The 15,429-nt window shown below is 42.4% G+C and overlaps 1 pseudogene across 1 annotated transcript in view; it reads left to right on the forward strand.

Annotated features, from left to right (window-relative positions):
• The window catches only part of LOC308167486 (adenosine receptor A1-like), an 85,508-nt pseudogene extending 78,083 nt beyond the window's left edge, over window positions 1–7,425 (forward strand). Inside the window, exon 2 of the transcript in view lies at window positions 6,791–7,425. The product of the transcript in view is annotated as an adenosine receptor A1-like (transcript). The remainder of the gene's footprint in view (window positions 1–6,790) is intronic.
• Window positions 7,426–15,429: the final 8,004 nt, after the last annotated feature.

The following is a 15,429-nucleotide window of genomic DNA, read 5'->3' on the forward strand; positions in this document are numbered from 1 at the left end:
AACCATAGCCACTAAATTAGTTAATCTACCACCCCACTCAGGGCGTTATGGTGTAGAGCACATCCGTGCGTTCTACAATAAACTGGGTGTACGCAAAGATGATTTTAAACTCTCCATGGTGTCAAACGATGAGGTGTTTAAAAAGCTGGGCGCTCTACACTCAGAAAAGGCCACGGGCCATGACAATATTCCAGCCAGATTTCTAAAAGACTCAGCTGCCTCCATTACCCCAATCATCACCCACATAATAAACCTCTCCATCACACTCCATCACACGTCCCCCTTGACTTTAAAATAGCAAGGGTAACCCCACTGTATAAAAAAGGAAGCAAATTAGACCCAGGCAACTACCGACCTGTTTCTATTCTTAATTCCATCTCGAAACTTATGGAAAAAATAGTTTATGAACAGGTTGATAGGTACCTTACCGAAAAAAATCTGATGTATGAATTTCAATCAGGATTCAGAACATCCCATTCCACTGACACATGCCTTCTCTATTTGAACGACCACATCAACCATGAGGTGGACTCGGGCAAGTACTGCGGCATGGTCATGCTGGACCTCCAGAAGGCCTTCGACACAGTAGATCACCACATATTGTTAGATAAACTGAAAGCAATTGGGTTCGATAGAACATCGGTGAGCTGGATGCAATCCTACTTAGAGGGGAGGGAACAGGTGGTTAGTGTGAACGGAACACTGTCCCCCCCCCTCCCAGTGACCTGCGGCGTTCCACAAGGAAGCATATTGGGACCTTTACTGTTCCTAATATATGTGAATGACATGTCATCAGCATGTGATTGCAATTTGTTCCTGTTCGCGGATGACTCGGCTCTGCTGGTCTCTGACAGGGACATATTGCAGGTGGAAAAAGCGCTAAGCACTGAACTGAGTAGAATCTGCATCTGGCTAGCTGACAATAAACTATCAATACACCTAGGTAAAACTGAAACCATCCTATACGGATCCCCATCTAAACTCAGAAAGGCTGAACATTTTAAAATAAAAGTGGGTAACATTAATATCACAAGAAAAGAGGATATTACATACCTGGGCTCCATCTTAGAGGCAAATCTTTCCGGAGATAAAATGGCAGCAAAAGTAATCAAAAAAGTGAACCATAGAACTAGATTCTTGTACAGGATATCCTCACTTGTCAGTAAAAACACACTGAGGACCCTATCAGGAGCTCTCATTCAATGTCACTTCGACTATGCCGTAACATCATGGTACTATAGAACCACAAAGGCCCATAAAACAAGACTCCAGACAGCCCAAAATAAACTGGTTAGGCTTCTGCTAGGCCTCAACCCTAGGACACATCTAACCGCTGCTCATTTTTTGAGCCTTGATTGGCTACGAGTAGTTGACAGAGTGCAGCAGCTTGCACTGGGCCTGGTCTTCAAGATACGATACACCACAAAGACACCCAAGTACCTGTCAACATACTTCCAAAAAGTGAACAACGTCCACACATACAACACCAGAGGAAGCTCCACGAACCACGTTCAACCGCGTTGCACCACAAACAAGGGGTTAAACTCGTTTGCAAACTATGCAGTAAAAATGTGGAACGCCCTTCCTATAATCTTAAAGGAGTGCAAAACACTGCCCACCTTCAAAACCACTCTCAAAAAACATTTTACAGGAGGCTGCAATCCGTAACTGGACCCTCTAAATCAAAAATCTGATTAAAAGACCCGAACTACCCACTGTACATACTTTGTGTTTTGTCCCCCGCCCCCACCTGTGGTGTATGTCCCCACCTGTCCTACCCGCTGTACATACCTTATGTTTTGTTGTATTGTTCTTCCCATGATGGATGTATGTTTATCTTGTAGATAGTAATAGTTATTTGTCTGTATTATCTTGTAGATAGTACTAGTTTTTTTGTCTGTCTTACATGTAACGATGAATTGAGAATCAAGGACCCCAATTGAAATAAGCCAGTGGCTTTCTTGGGTTTTTATCCTGTTAGTTGACCTTGTATGTAATATGTACTTTCATGTACCTACTTCTGCAAATCTTCTAATAAAGTTTTCAATCAATCAATCAATCAGTCTCTGAAACCATGGCAGACAGGGAAGCGGCGGGAGACCGGGCGTATAAATGTGAGTAACCAAACTATACGACTTGTGGTAAAAAAAAAAAAGAAGAATTATTCATAATGAACATATCTTTATTGTTGTTGAAATTGTATCTACCGCTCAACATGCCTGCAAGCCCTACATAATGATAATCATTAGCTTATGGTTATCGAGTTGATAACAGCTAATAACACTGTAGCTAGCTAACGTTACTGTAGCTACATCAACCTGACCTGCCGTGGTTATTAACGCCGTATTGTTGTTTCAAGGGACTGATGAAGACACCGAGCGCCTGATTCGGTGGAGGGGGGAGAATGACGACAAATTTACAGGGAAGAGGAATGCTGCCATGATTGGCTTTCAGTAAGAACATCACGTTTTATGTGTTGTCATTTTCATGTGCATACGGCTGGGAAAGTAGCACCAGCCATCAGCCATATGCTAGTAAAATGTTAAAGCGCGAGTTGAGTTTGCATTTCCTGTACGAAAGGCGGTATATAAATGAAGCTTTACTTACTTACTAAAGTCGTTGGTAGATTTGATTTACCATTTAGTGACTGGTGAATTTTTAACAAATCTATAATCTGTGGGTGGTAGATTTTCACATACGTGCTTATCCCCTGTCAAAGGTTTATGCCAATGTTTGACCAATGTTATGGTTGTATAGGACATTCATCAAGGAGCATGGCCTGGAGGGCAGGGTGGAGGCTTCTTGGGTCAAGAAGAAGTGGGAAAATGTAAAGCAAAAGTATAAGGTAAGTTGAAATATCAAAATGAAATGTTTAACTAAATAATGATCAATCAGATTACCTTTGTGTATGTTATTTTGTAGGAACTGAAGTCACCTCGGACAGGGGTCAGCACTGAGGGAGGAGAGGCCACTGCTGCCAGCTGGAAGTGGTTCGATGCCTCTGGAGGAGGTGATGGGGCAAAGACCATCAGTGACGCCACATTCCCTCATCTCCTCATCTGTGGCGTCGACGTCAGCAGCAGCAGTGGTCTCAGAGGCAGAGGGTCCCACTCCGGCTCCCAAGAGGAAGCGGGAGTCTGAGTGGGTCTCTCTGTTTAGAGAGGAGCAGCAGAAAGAGGAGGAGAAGGAAGAGAGAAGAGAGAGGGAGGCATTGGAGAGAGAGGAGAAGAGGGAGAGATTGACAGAGGAGAAGGAAGAGAGAGGGAGGCGTTGAAGAGAGAGGAGAAGAGGGAGAGAGAAAGGAGAGAAGAGGGAGAGAGAAGGAGAGAAGAGGGAGAGAGAAGGGACCGGGAATTCCAGATGTGGATGGAGAGCAGGGCAAGTGAGGAGATGAGAGAAAGTTCTCTGTCTGTCTGTCTGTTCTCTGTCTGTCTGTCTGTTCTCTGTCTGTCTGTCTGTTCTCTGTCTGTCTGTCTGTCTGTTCTCTGTCTGTCTGTCTGTTCTCTGTCTGTCTGTCTGTTCTCTGTCTGTCTGTCTGTTCTCTGTCTGTCTGTCTGTTCTCTGTCTGTTCTCTGTCTGTCTGTCTGTTCTCTGTCTGTCTGTCTGTTCTCTGTCTGTCTGTCTGTTCTCTGTCTGTTCTTTGTCTGTTCTCTGTCTGTCTGTCTGTCTGTCTGTTCTCTGTCTGTTCTTTGTCTGTTCTCTGTCTGGAGAGAGAGGAGAAGTTAATAAATATGATTCAATTGTTTTTTGTTTAAAAAAAATAAAATGTATTTGATCATTTTGATTTGCCGTCTTTCTTCTGTGATTATTTTAGACTGATGACTGAACGTCTGATGGGTTATGAATAGAACAGAGAACAGAGACAGTAATGACACAATAGTACAATAAAATAAGGAGTTGTGCCAACAGGTAGAATAGTGTGGTCTGATCCTTGCATTGAGCAAACATTCTCCCCTCCCCCCCCCTCATCTTAGCTACAGACCCCTTTGTTCTAATCAAAGTAAGAAAAATCATGTACATCTGAATCATTAACATCAGACGACGAGCTGATTTCCTCCGTCGTCTGATAAGAGGCATGTTGGTTGGATAAAGTTGTATTAGTAAATGGTCACTGATAAAAAAAGATGTTGGTGAGTGAAGCAGCAGCTGCTATCAATGGACCCAGGACGTCCCGTGAGGTAATGTAAGCAGGAGCTGCTATCAATGGACCCAGGACGTCCCGTGAGGTGAGGTATATCATATATATTTATTTTAATTATGTTCTTTTACCAACTGCTAAGACAACAATATAGTAAACTAGTTACTTGAGCTAGCTAAAGATATTGGCCCCCCAAATCATTTTACAAATTGTTGTAATTATGTTACGATAATTCTGTCGAACTCCGTAAGTGAAGGTAAGCAACGCAGGGTGCGTTCGTAAAATCGCTCTGAGAGCGCCGGAGCGCACACTGGGTGCAACGTCATAAAGGGACCAGGTAATTTGATTTGGACAAGAGGCATTCCATGAGTGCTGATCATATTTCCAGGGCGAATTTACGAACGCAGCTAGCGAACAGAAGACGCAAAAAATCGTCAGATCAGATATATTAACAGGTTATTTTGGTAAACTGGACACATTTTGGGAATATATGTGGTTACTTTCTCGCCTGAAAACATATTAAAACTTCATAAAATGACATGTTAACACTTGTAAAGCCAAAATTACATCTTTTAGCTAATGGAGGTTTAAAATGGAGGTTTAAATTCGCCGCTCCCGGGGAAATGCATTCTGGGAGGCAGTATTTATAGTGTGTAAATGGTCGGCTGGTTTTCACATACTTATTATGAATTTAGTAGGCAGTATGCAGCATATACTCATTGAGTATGCTAGTATGCAGTATGCAGTATATACTCATTGAGTATGCTAGTATGCAGTATGCAGTATATACTCATTGAGTATGCTAGTATGCAGTATGCTAGTATACCATTCCGAACACAGCCCATGACTAACGGCCGGGGGCCAGAAGAAGAAGATAACACACAGTACACTCGCACACACACCGAAAGGAGTTGAAGGCAGATTTAATGCTGACAATGAAAAACTACCAGATATGGGGAGGAGGGACAGCCCAGCCCCAAATGTGAAATCAAAATGTATAAAGACTATGTATCAAGGCGAAACTGGGCTCTTGTCTGGTGAAGCTTCTGCAGTTAACCTATTGACGACTAGCTGATACTGGCGTGCGGAGGTGAAACTACGTAGATAGGATAGGACCCCTTTCTATGGAATGAAATGCTATTGCTTGCTGATGTGCTCGAATAAATATTCTCTTAAAGAACAGTTCAGTAGTGGTGCCTAATGATTGAATCATTTTATCTTAGAAGTTATATCAAGGACGTCTCGTTGAGATTAAACGAACTCGCTTGTAAGTGACGACTCAATTAACTCAATTCTGGAGAAGTTGATCGCCTTACAATAGGTATTGTGGTATTGACCTTTTTATACATGACATGCAATGCATTATGGTATAGTTCACGCTACCAAACCCGTAACGATGCCAGTCTGCGCTGGAGCGGTAAAACAAATTAAACAACTTGTAGCTGAACTGTAGTTAAATTTTGTGTGTCATATGCCATCAGACATGGAAATATGTCAATGCGCGGCTGTCATGCACAAATCAGCTTGTAACGTTATACACACAGCACATCGGCATAATAATGTTTTGTTGTTGTTGTGCTTGTTATAAAGTAAAGGTCTATAATGCATTTAAATGAATGATATAACCCATTAATAATATTACATAATAACAACTGCTCGGATTAGATTGCGGGTGCCGCTACATGGAAATAGGTCAAAATGTGCATCATGTACAAGTCAGCCTAACGTTTGATAGATAACTTTACATATGTGTACCATCATCCGCTGTCAAACGCCACAGGTAATTATTGATTTATGATTGTACATCTCTGAAATGCTCGACTGTCATGCAGCGTTGCATTACTGTCACGTTAGACACAGCACCGACATAAAAGCGATTTTTTTTGTTATGCTTGTTAGAAAGAAAAGGTCTATAATGCATTGTAATGACATCTATATAAATGACTCACACTCAGACACACATACACAATACACATAGACATACATAGACACACAAACACACACATAGACACACACACACACATGCATGCACGCACAACGCACACACACAATACACATAGACATACATAGACACACAAACACACACACAGATACACACAAACACACACAATACACACCCACACACACTCAGACTCACTCTTGGGCCCCCAGCTCACCCAGGCCCCAGGGCGTAACCCTGGGCAACCCCGGGGTTGCTTGTGCTATGACAGAGGATGACATGGGTCACATGGCCAGTACTCAAGTTGTAAAAGAAAATCACGGGGGGATGGTGGATTTGATCATATGGGGACAATTTTTGCATCCCCACAGCGTCAGTGACTTCAGTGTCAGTGACTTGGTAAAAATGTCATTGCATGTGTGCGTGCCCCCTCCCTCGCCCACAGTATTTCACTCAATATGCGCAAAACTAAATGTTGAAATAGCAGTAATACCACGTTCATTGATAAAAATGTCATAAGGGATGGAAAGGGGAGATGGCAGTTTTAGAAGGGGGATGATTTTGACAGTTTTTATTTCAGGGGGGGGATGCCATCCCCCCCTCATCCCCCCTCAACTCGAGTGCTGCACATGGCATCCTGCACAGAAGCAGATTCGTCATGTCAGTGGACTACCTGTGTATGTTACTAATACAAAACCTCCCTACTCCAACAGGTACAAGAACATAGTGACAGAGAGGCGATGGTGGGTTGTGGTCGCAGCATGCTGGCTTGTTGCCTCCGCACTGAGCTTCATACCCATGCTTGGATGGCACAACCGTGAAACCGCTCCTCAGTCCGCAGACTCATCGATCATATTTTGCCGATTCATCGACGTGATCCCCATGTCCTACCTGGTCTACTTCCCCTTCCTCCTCCTCACTCTGACCCCTCTGCTCCCGATGGCTGTTCTCTACCGTTACATCTTCTGTTCCATCCGGAGGCTCCTGAGGGAGGGGGTGGGGAGCGGAAGGGCTCAATCCGAGGAGTCCCACGCCTTACTTCGGGAAGGAGAGGAGTCTGGCTCGCTCCCTGGCTCTGGTCCTGGCGCTGTTCGCCCTCTGCTGGCTCCCGTTGCACGTCATGCGCTGCGTCGCCTACTTTGGCAGCCCGTCCTACGTCCCTCGAGCAGCTGTCTATGTGGGTATTGTCCTGTCCCACGTCAATTCAGCTGTCAACCCTCTGGTGTACGCCCTCAAGATCCGTACGATCCGGGTGGCCTACCAGAAGATCTGGAGGAGGGTGGTGGTGTGTGGGGTTGACCGTGCAGGGGGCATTCCCACTACAGAGAACAATGTCATCGTCAGCTAATAATAAGGGGAGAAGGTTTTTACAAGACATAGACAAATCATTAAGGTTATCAAATCGTTATGGTTACACCTTAACTGCTCCTCCTGAGACATCTACTGCCCCCCAGCACTGCGTCTCCTGAAGACACCCGCTTTCCCCTCTACTGCGTCCCCTAAAAACGTCTATTTGCCCCCCTTGTACTGTTTCTCTGTTTCTCCAGTGTCTAAATAAACAAAACAAAAAAAACATTTTCCTTCTATCAATGGCCCCGGGCCTGAGCTGGATTACTCTTCCTGCTACGACTGGTGGATTGATGATTCACTTGCTTAGTCAAATGTATTGATTGTAAGTCGCTTTGGAATAAGGCTAAATGGCAGAAATGTAAATGTAAAAATGTAAATTAATGTAAAGTAAAAATAGTAATAAGATGGACAAGCTGCAGAACATCGACATCAAACACCTGAGGTTAACATTTACATCAAACACCTGAGGTTAACATTTACATCAAACACCTGAGGTTAACATTTACATCAAACACCTGAGGTTAACATTTACATCAAACACCTGAGGTTTTACATCAGCAGGGGGGTCAACAGCTGAGACACAGATGAAAACAACTCTGATCCATCTGTGATGACATCCATTTGAGATATACTACTGTGTGACAAGCTTGTCCATTTGACACTTGCATTTGGTTGTCTCTCTGGCACCCCCTTGTGGGCAGAAACGTATGTGTCCCGTGTGAGAAGATACAAGGAGAGGAGAACTTCAGATTATTGAGATCATGTGCCCACAGACCGATGTGGCTAAAAATAAGTCAATCTAAAAAACATAATTGTACAAATCTTATCACCTGATTAACCATTTCATGTTCTCGGGCTGTGATTAATCTCAAACAAAGTCTGCACCCACTTAGTGATCCAAGTCATTCCACTGAATGAGTTTAAAGGCTATTGACTATAATGAATGTTAAAAGTACCCCAATTTAAATAACCAAACTTTCTATCTGACATTTTAAATGTCCTTTTTTGCACATGACCAAACTTCTTAAACTGAGCTGCTTATGTTGTGTGCTGTAAATGTGTTCATAATACAGGTTTTTCATGGGATGTGTGTGTGTGTGTGTGTGTGTGTGTGTGTGTGTGTGTGTGTGTGTGTGTGTGTGTGTGTGTATCCTGTGGTTATATATTATATAAGGCTGTGAAGGACGCTCCTTAATCAATATGAAAAGAGATATCACAAAAACAGAATTTCACTTTGTCTGTTTTATTGTTATTTTTATTGATGAGGTTTTCTCTTACAAGGCAGTTCAGTACCGAGTGGCAACCCTAATTATGATGAACAAACGAACATATTTCCAACATTTACAATAGAAACTGTTTTGCAGATGGATTACTGTTACATAAGGATACATCTGATTGTCAACAACATTGCAGTGACTCATTCGTTTCACCGTTATGATCAAAGATGTGTTTACCACCGAGTGCTACTCTGCTGTTCTGCAGAGCCCAGTGGGTCTTATACAGTACTGTCCTGCGCTGCTTTTGTCCCCCAGGAGAAAGAGAGGTGGGATGTTGATTCTACTCACTGCACTGCAACAAGTTAGAAGACAAGAAAAAAAGCTATAAAATGGGGGAAATATTACTTAAAATAAGCAATATTATCTATCAAAAGAACAAGAAAATTTCACATGCCAAGATTTTCTTAAAACAAGTAAAAGTTGTCTTCTTAAAACTAGTGCAGTGGACTTAAGTCCTTGATTTAAGATATTTAATCTTACTTAGATGTACTTTTTACAGTGTGTTTTTGCCAGTGACAGTACTGGCCCCTCGAGTCTGGGACTCTGTCCAGGCCTTGTTTGTTAGGTTAGTTTAGTGACCTTGAAAGAAGGAGTGAACTGAGGTGTTTTCACTTGTCTCCATAAAGGGAATATGTTTATTTTGGTACCCGAAAAAAGCTAAATAAAATCGCACGTAGTCTAGTAAAATCAATAGTACAATTCAAGATAAAACGTTCACTCACAGGACGACAATTCAACATCAGCTAACAGCCGTTCACAATCATGTGAGAGTTTAAGGCGTGCTCCCAGGTCCCCTCAGATGGTAAACTGCTTCAAGTTGCAAAGACAATTCTTTATCTTAAATCTCTAATTTAACCGCTCTCGTTTATACAACCATATCATTTCTTATAACTGAATTATCCCATCCCCCCCCCAGCAATTAGCAGACCCCTGACCACACTGAATAGAATAACAAAGAGGGCCAATGGGAAAAATATCAAATATGAGATTCAATATTGCTTTTAATTTAGCACCCTTTTCACTCACTGTAGAAATGCTTATACATCGCAGGGTACTCATCTCATCCACTACCGATCTATAGCACCCACATGGGCGATACGTGGCAGCCAATTTCACGCTACGACGCTCACCTCAGATCAGCTCTCGTCACAGTGGGGGGAGGTGAGGAGGACTGATAGCAGAGGAAGATTAGATGGCCGTGACACTGTTTGGGAGGCAGCCAGGACAGCAGTGCTAGCGTCCCTTACTCCTGGGCTAGGGGGCTACAGGGTCGTTCGGGACCACACAGAGTCAGGGGGACCTTTGGGTTTTTTGACCTCCTCTACCCTTAACCATCTCCCCTAATCCTGCCACCCCCCTCCCCTCCTGGACATTGCTGTGTTAATTGTTCCCTGTGCCTGTTCGTTAACTCTGTGTTCTATGTGCTCATGTTATCTGTTGCTTGTCGTTTCTGTGTTTTCTGTTTCCCCCATATTGTCAGCGTCTTTGAGCCCCGGAAAAGCGCTATATAAATACAATGAATTATTATTATTATTATTATTATTATTATTATTATTATTATTTGGTAAACAGGTTACAAAGATACAGAGACAGAGCACCGAACCTTCAACAAATCTAAAAATGCAGGTGAAACCTGGAAACGACACAAGCCAGAGTTAGTTATTGTGTAGTGTAGGGTTCTGTGGGGAAGCAGCAGCTAGCCTGGCCCCTTTAAGCGAGCTGGCTATGAGCTAACCCAGTTTCTCAGAGGACACGATAGAGCTTCTACATATCGTGATGTTAGAATTATAAGGTTCTATCTCCATTTTTGTCAAAATTTAGTTTTTTACATAATCTGATCCAGTAGGTTTTTATTAATGCCTGTGTGGTGTTATTTTTCAAATGTTGAATTTTTTGAGTTAGTCATTCATAAATTACAACGGTTCCATCTCACAAAACATAATGGAATGTCAAAACTTTGACGCTCAATATCTCTGAACTACTCTAAACGGAGATAGAACCTTATCATTCTAAACTCACGATATTGCTTAGCAGCTATTCCTATCCAATCTTGTTACAGTAGATCTTTACAAGTGTCAGAGAACAAGATAGAGCTTCTACTATCTTGCTTAGCTATACATTATCCAATCTTGTTACAGTAGATCTACACAAGTGTCTGGGGCAACAAGGCCTTATTATGGTGTCCTGCAGTACCAACTGTGACCAGAAGAGGCCTCTCTTTCACAAATAAAAAAAATCTGTGAATCAGTGAGTTTCAATACCTCAACCTAAAATGTGGAGGCTGTGGGGATTGTGGATCTGTCACGGTTTGGTTTGTATGGTGGTATGTCACACGTAAAATCTCAGACACCACATGGACAATTTTGACAAACCTTGGGGTGAATGATGCATCTTGCAACCCACATAGTGAGTTGGACTGGTGATCAGAAGGTCATGGAGGTCAGGAGGTTAAGGCACCTCCACCAGGTCTTCTATCGGGTTAAGGAGAGTATTGTCCAACGTGTTGATTGCACTCACAGTACTGACATTCACACACCACGTTGATGCCGGGTCATTCCGGGTCATTACGATTATGTGTCCCAATATGTGCAATATGTGCACACACACACACACACACACACACACACACACACACACAAACTACTGTGCAATAACCAAGGGAATAGTGCAATGTTCTATAACCCTGCAATATGTTTACATTATTGTGTTTTCATATACTGTATATAAGTTACTAGTTCATACATTTACATGTTTATAAAAAGTACACGGTTACTTTATGCTAACTCCCCCCTGTTTATATACCCCCTGTGAATAGGCCATATAGTGTACAGTATATAAGCATATATGTTTACATAATAGATACTTTCTCAGATTCCTACCGATCACTTATTTACCTCCTATTTATATCCCCCTCTTTATGTCTATTTATGTCTCATTCTTTTTTATATTATCTTAGGACTGTGTTTTATTATCTTAGGACTGTGTTTTATTATCTTAGGACTGTGTTTTATTATCTTAGGACAGTGTTGATTGTTAGCACCGAGGGTTTGCATTTAAATTTCGTTGTACCTGTCACAATGACAATAAAGATCATTCATTCATTCATTCATTCATTCATTCATTCCGATTATGTGTCCAATATGTGCAATATAGAAATGCATTTTATAGAATGGACAACACCACTCCGACTCATCGCGTGAGAAAAATAGAGAGAGCTTCATCTCCTCCTCCTCCGGCGATGCCTGAACATCTCTACGTCTACGGGAAGGAACTGAGGAACCTTCCACCTCCTCCTCCGAAGTGTTTGGAGCCAGAGGGAAGGAAGTGAGGAATCATAATAGAACAGAATATACGCCATTTAGCTGACGCTTTTTATCCAAAAGCGGCTTACTTTACACTGCAGTGAGGCGCATACATTTTTCAGTATACACGGTCCCGACGGGGAATCGAACCCACAAGCGTTGGTAGCGCAATGCTCTGTCAACCGAGCCACAGAGGACCAATCATGCCTCTAACAACCAGCACTCCAGTTGAGGGGGGATGAGGAGGGGATGGCATCCCCCCCTGAAATATAAACAGTCAAAATCATCCCACTTCTAAAACTGCCATCCCCCCTTTCCCTCCCTTATGTCATTTTATAAATGAACGTGGTATTACTGCTATTTCAACATTTAGTTTTGTGCATATTGAGTAAAATACTGTGGGCGAGGGAGGGGGCACGCACACATGCAATGACATTTTTTACCAAGTCACTGACACTGAAGTCACTGACGCTGTGGGGATGATAAAATTGTCCCCATATGATAAAATCCACCATCCCCCCTGATGTTCTTTTACAACTTCAGTACTGCTAACAACAGAGAAAAGGCCTAGCTACTTCATGTATCTGTTGAAACGGCCATTCTTGTCCTCCAATCAGGATGAGGAACGATGTCCGAAGCCCCAGGTCTTAAACATCAACGTATTAAATCTCCTCTAGATTGTAATAAATGCTTTTCACTGGCACAGAGTGGATGGGGTACAACGTGTGAATGAAGATAGTCTGGCTGGCAGAGGATAGGGTTAGTAATGGGAGTCTTTGTTGCAGGGGAGAGGGTTTGTAATGGGATGGGGCGTCGTATCGACCGGGTACCTTGTGAAGTGTCTCAGTGATCAGGAAGAAAACAGGTGAGAGATGGACGGAAGAAGGATGAGACTGGAGCAGGAGAGGTCACATGACACACACAAATCTACACGCACACACACACACACACACACACACACACACACACACACACACACTGATACATCTACAAACACACACAAATCTACACACACACACACTGATACATCTACAAACACACACACATCTACACACACACACACACACACACACACACACACAGGCACATCTACAAACACACACAAATCTACAAACACACACACACACACACACACAAATCTACAAACACGCGCACACACACACAGACTGATACATCTACAAACACACACAAATCTACAAACACACACATACACTGACATATCTACAAACACACACACACACACACACACACACACACACACACACACTCCTACCCACCCATTCAATATGAAGGAAAGGTCAGCCCTGATTAGTTTTAGATCCAGCCACATCCGTACCGTCACGACACCGCCCACCCTGTCTGGACCTCAAACCCAAACATTCCCACATCTCTGTGACATTTCCATGATGGCTGTTCTACTTTAATTCAGCTCCATCATATTCACTTACTGTAATGAATTACTTGTGTGGCACATCGCTATCTCACCCCATCATTGCCTCCACTGGCCTCCGTAGTGAATCATTAAAAGCTCTCACATTTTAATAATTTAGAATGCATTATAAAATGACCTTCGTCAAATTAGATGACAAAGCAAGATGAGCGCGGAGGCCGCAGCGAAATGCCAACTGCCCTCCGTCCTGGCAGTTCTGTGATTGGCTACTTTCGCAAAACACACAGGCTTGAGTTACCCCGATAATGCTGGAATAGTTGATTTGCTAGCACATATTGAGAAACGCTAACGTATGGGGTAATAGCTGTTACAGGCAGCCATGTGATGGAAGCGGTGTCGCTAGGCTGTTCTCACACATGTCTGATTAAAATGCAGGACATTCATTCATCAGGCCCCTTCCATTTCCACACTTGTTTGTTAGCATTTGGGGCTGATATTTTTCGGATCTTATCCAACATTCCTCACTAATGAGGATGTTTTCCTCTCTTAACACTATAGTCAGGTTTGTTATATAATTTCGTGGGAATTTTTTGGGGATTTGCTAATCTATACATTTTTGGAAAGGGCATTGTATGAGGAATCAGAAAATATATGTTTCCATTTGCACAGATGACTGAAAGGCGGCCATCTTGGCATTTACAAAATGGCCGCCATAATACACACGTTTTGTAATATCTTGGCTTCTAAATAAGCTAGGCCTACAGTGATGGATAAATAGGTCCCAATTTCAAGCTAATGAGCCGGGATAGTGTTATTTGTTCTCTCTGAGCCTACTAAATTAGATTTAGGTTGATTTTGTAGGTTATTAAGTTAACTCGGTTTACTTTTTTAATGGTATTAAATGGTCATTAAATGGTCAAAGTCCCGGGCAAGACACCAACTTACCTTGCGCAAAAGTAGAAGCAATACCAGTCCGGGTGCGCAATAGGGTGTCGTACTGTAAAGCTGTGGTAGCCTCTACTGAATACAAAACACTATAATAGGTTTGCTTTATGGTGTTTAATTACATGAAAAGTCACAATGTATGTTTGACCACTGGATTGCGTCACAGTTGAGGGATATTTGGGGTGAATTTGTGTACTATGGGAAATAGCGGGCTCAGTAGCCTACGCGTTTACTATGCGTTTACATTTAGACATTGGGTTCATTTATATATATATATATATATATATATATATATATATATACACACACACACATACATACATAGCCTACATGAAGATCTGAGGAAAGTGGTAGACCCGTGTTAAGGAAATCCCTGCTGGGTCTGCCACTTTCCTCAGACCTTCATGTCCAAATATAGATCTCATGGGCAATAAAATAATTTCCACACACGACAGATTATTTTTCTTTTTAGAAATATTTAACCATGAGGCATATTAAAACATATTCCCCAAAATGTTGTCAGACAGACATGCATTGGACAATAAACAGGGGAACAGTACATCATACAGTACAAAAACATTTCAAAGCAGTGATTATAAAACCTATTTAACATACTCCCTTTGCTCTCTCGGCAGAGCCACTGTGAAAATAAAGGTGACCATAGCAACCACCATAAAATGTCACATCTTGTGGCCATGTATCGATTGGTGAAATACTCAACTCTGACTAAATTTTTGGTAGTGCCAACCATAGATCTAATGGTCTATAAATGGTCTAGTTGTTAAGTCCTCCTCAAGCTAGAACACAAGACAGAGTACGATATGGGGACAATTGTGTTGGTCAAGGGCCCATATTTTCTACAGTTACAAGGTAAAATTAGGTCAGTTAAAATTAGGTCAATTAGGTCATTATGGCCATTAGCTCTCTGGTCGTTCCGAGTGCTCAGAGCGTCCCCCGTTCGAAAATTCAGAGCACTGTGCTGGGAGCACTCAGAGTGCACACTGGGCCCTCTGACTGAAAAAAAAACGGTTTGTCAGAGTGTCTGAACATTCCAAACAAGAAATGTCGGAGCAAGTCGTTGCAAAATG

Source organism: Nansenia antarctica (genome assembly GCF_963989245.1).
Source record: "Nansenia antarctica genome assembly, chromosome: 11".
Taxonomy (NCBI): domain Eukaryota; kingdom Metazoa; phylum Chordata; class Actinopteri; order Argentiniformes; family Microstomatidae; genus Nansenia; species Nansenia antarctica.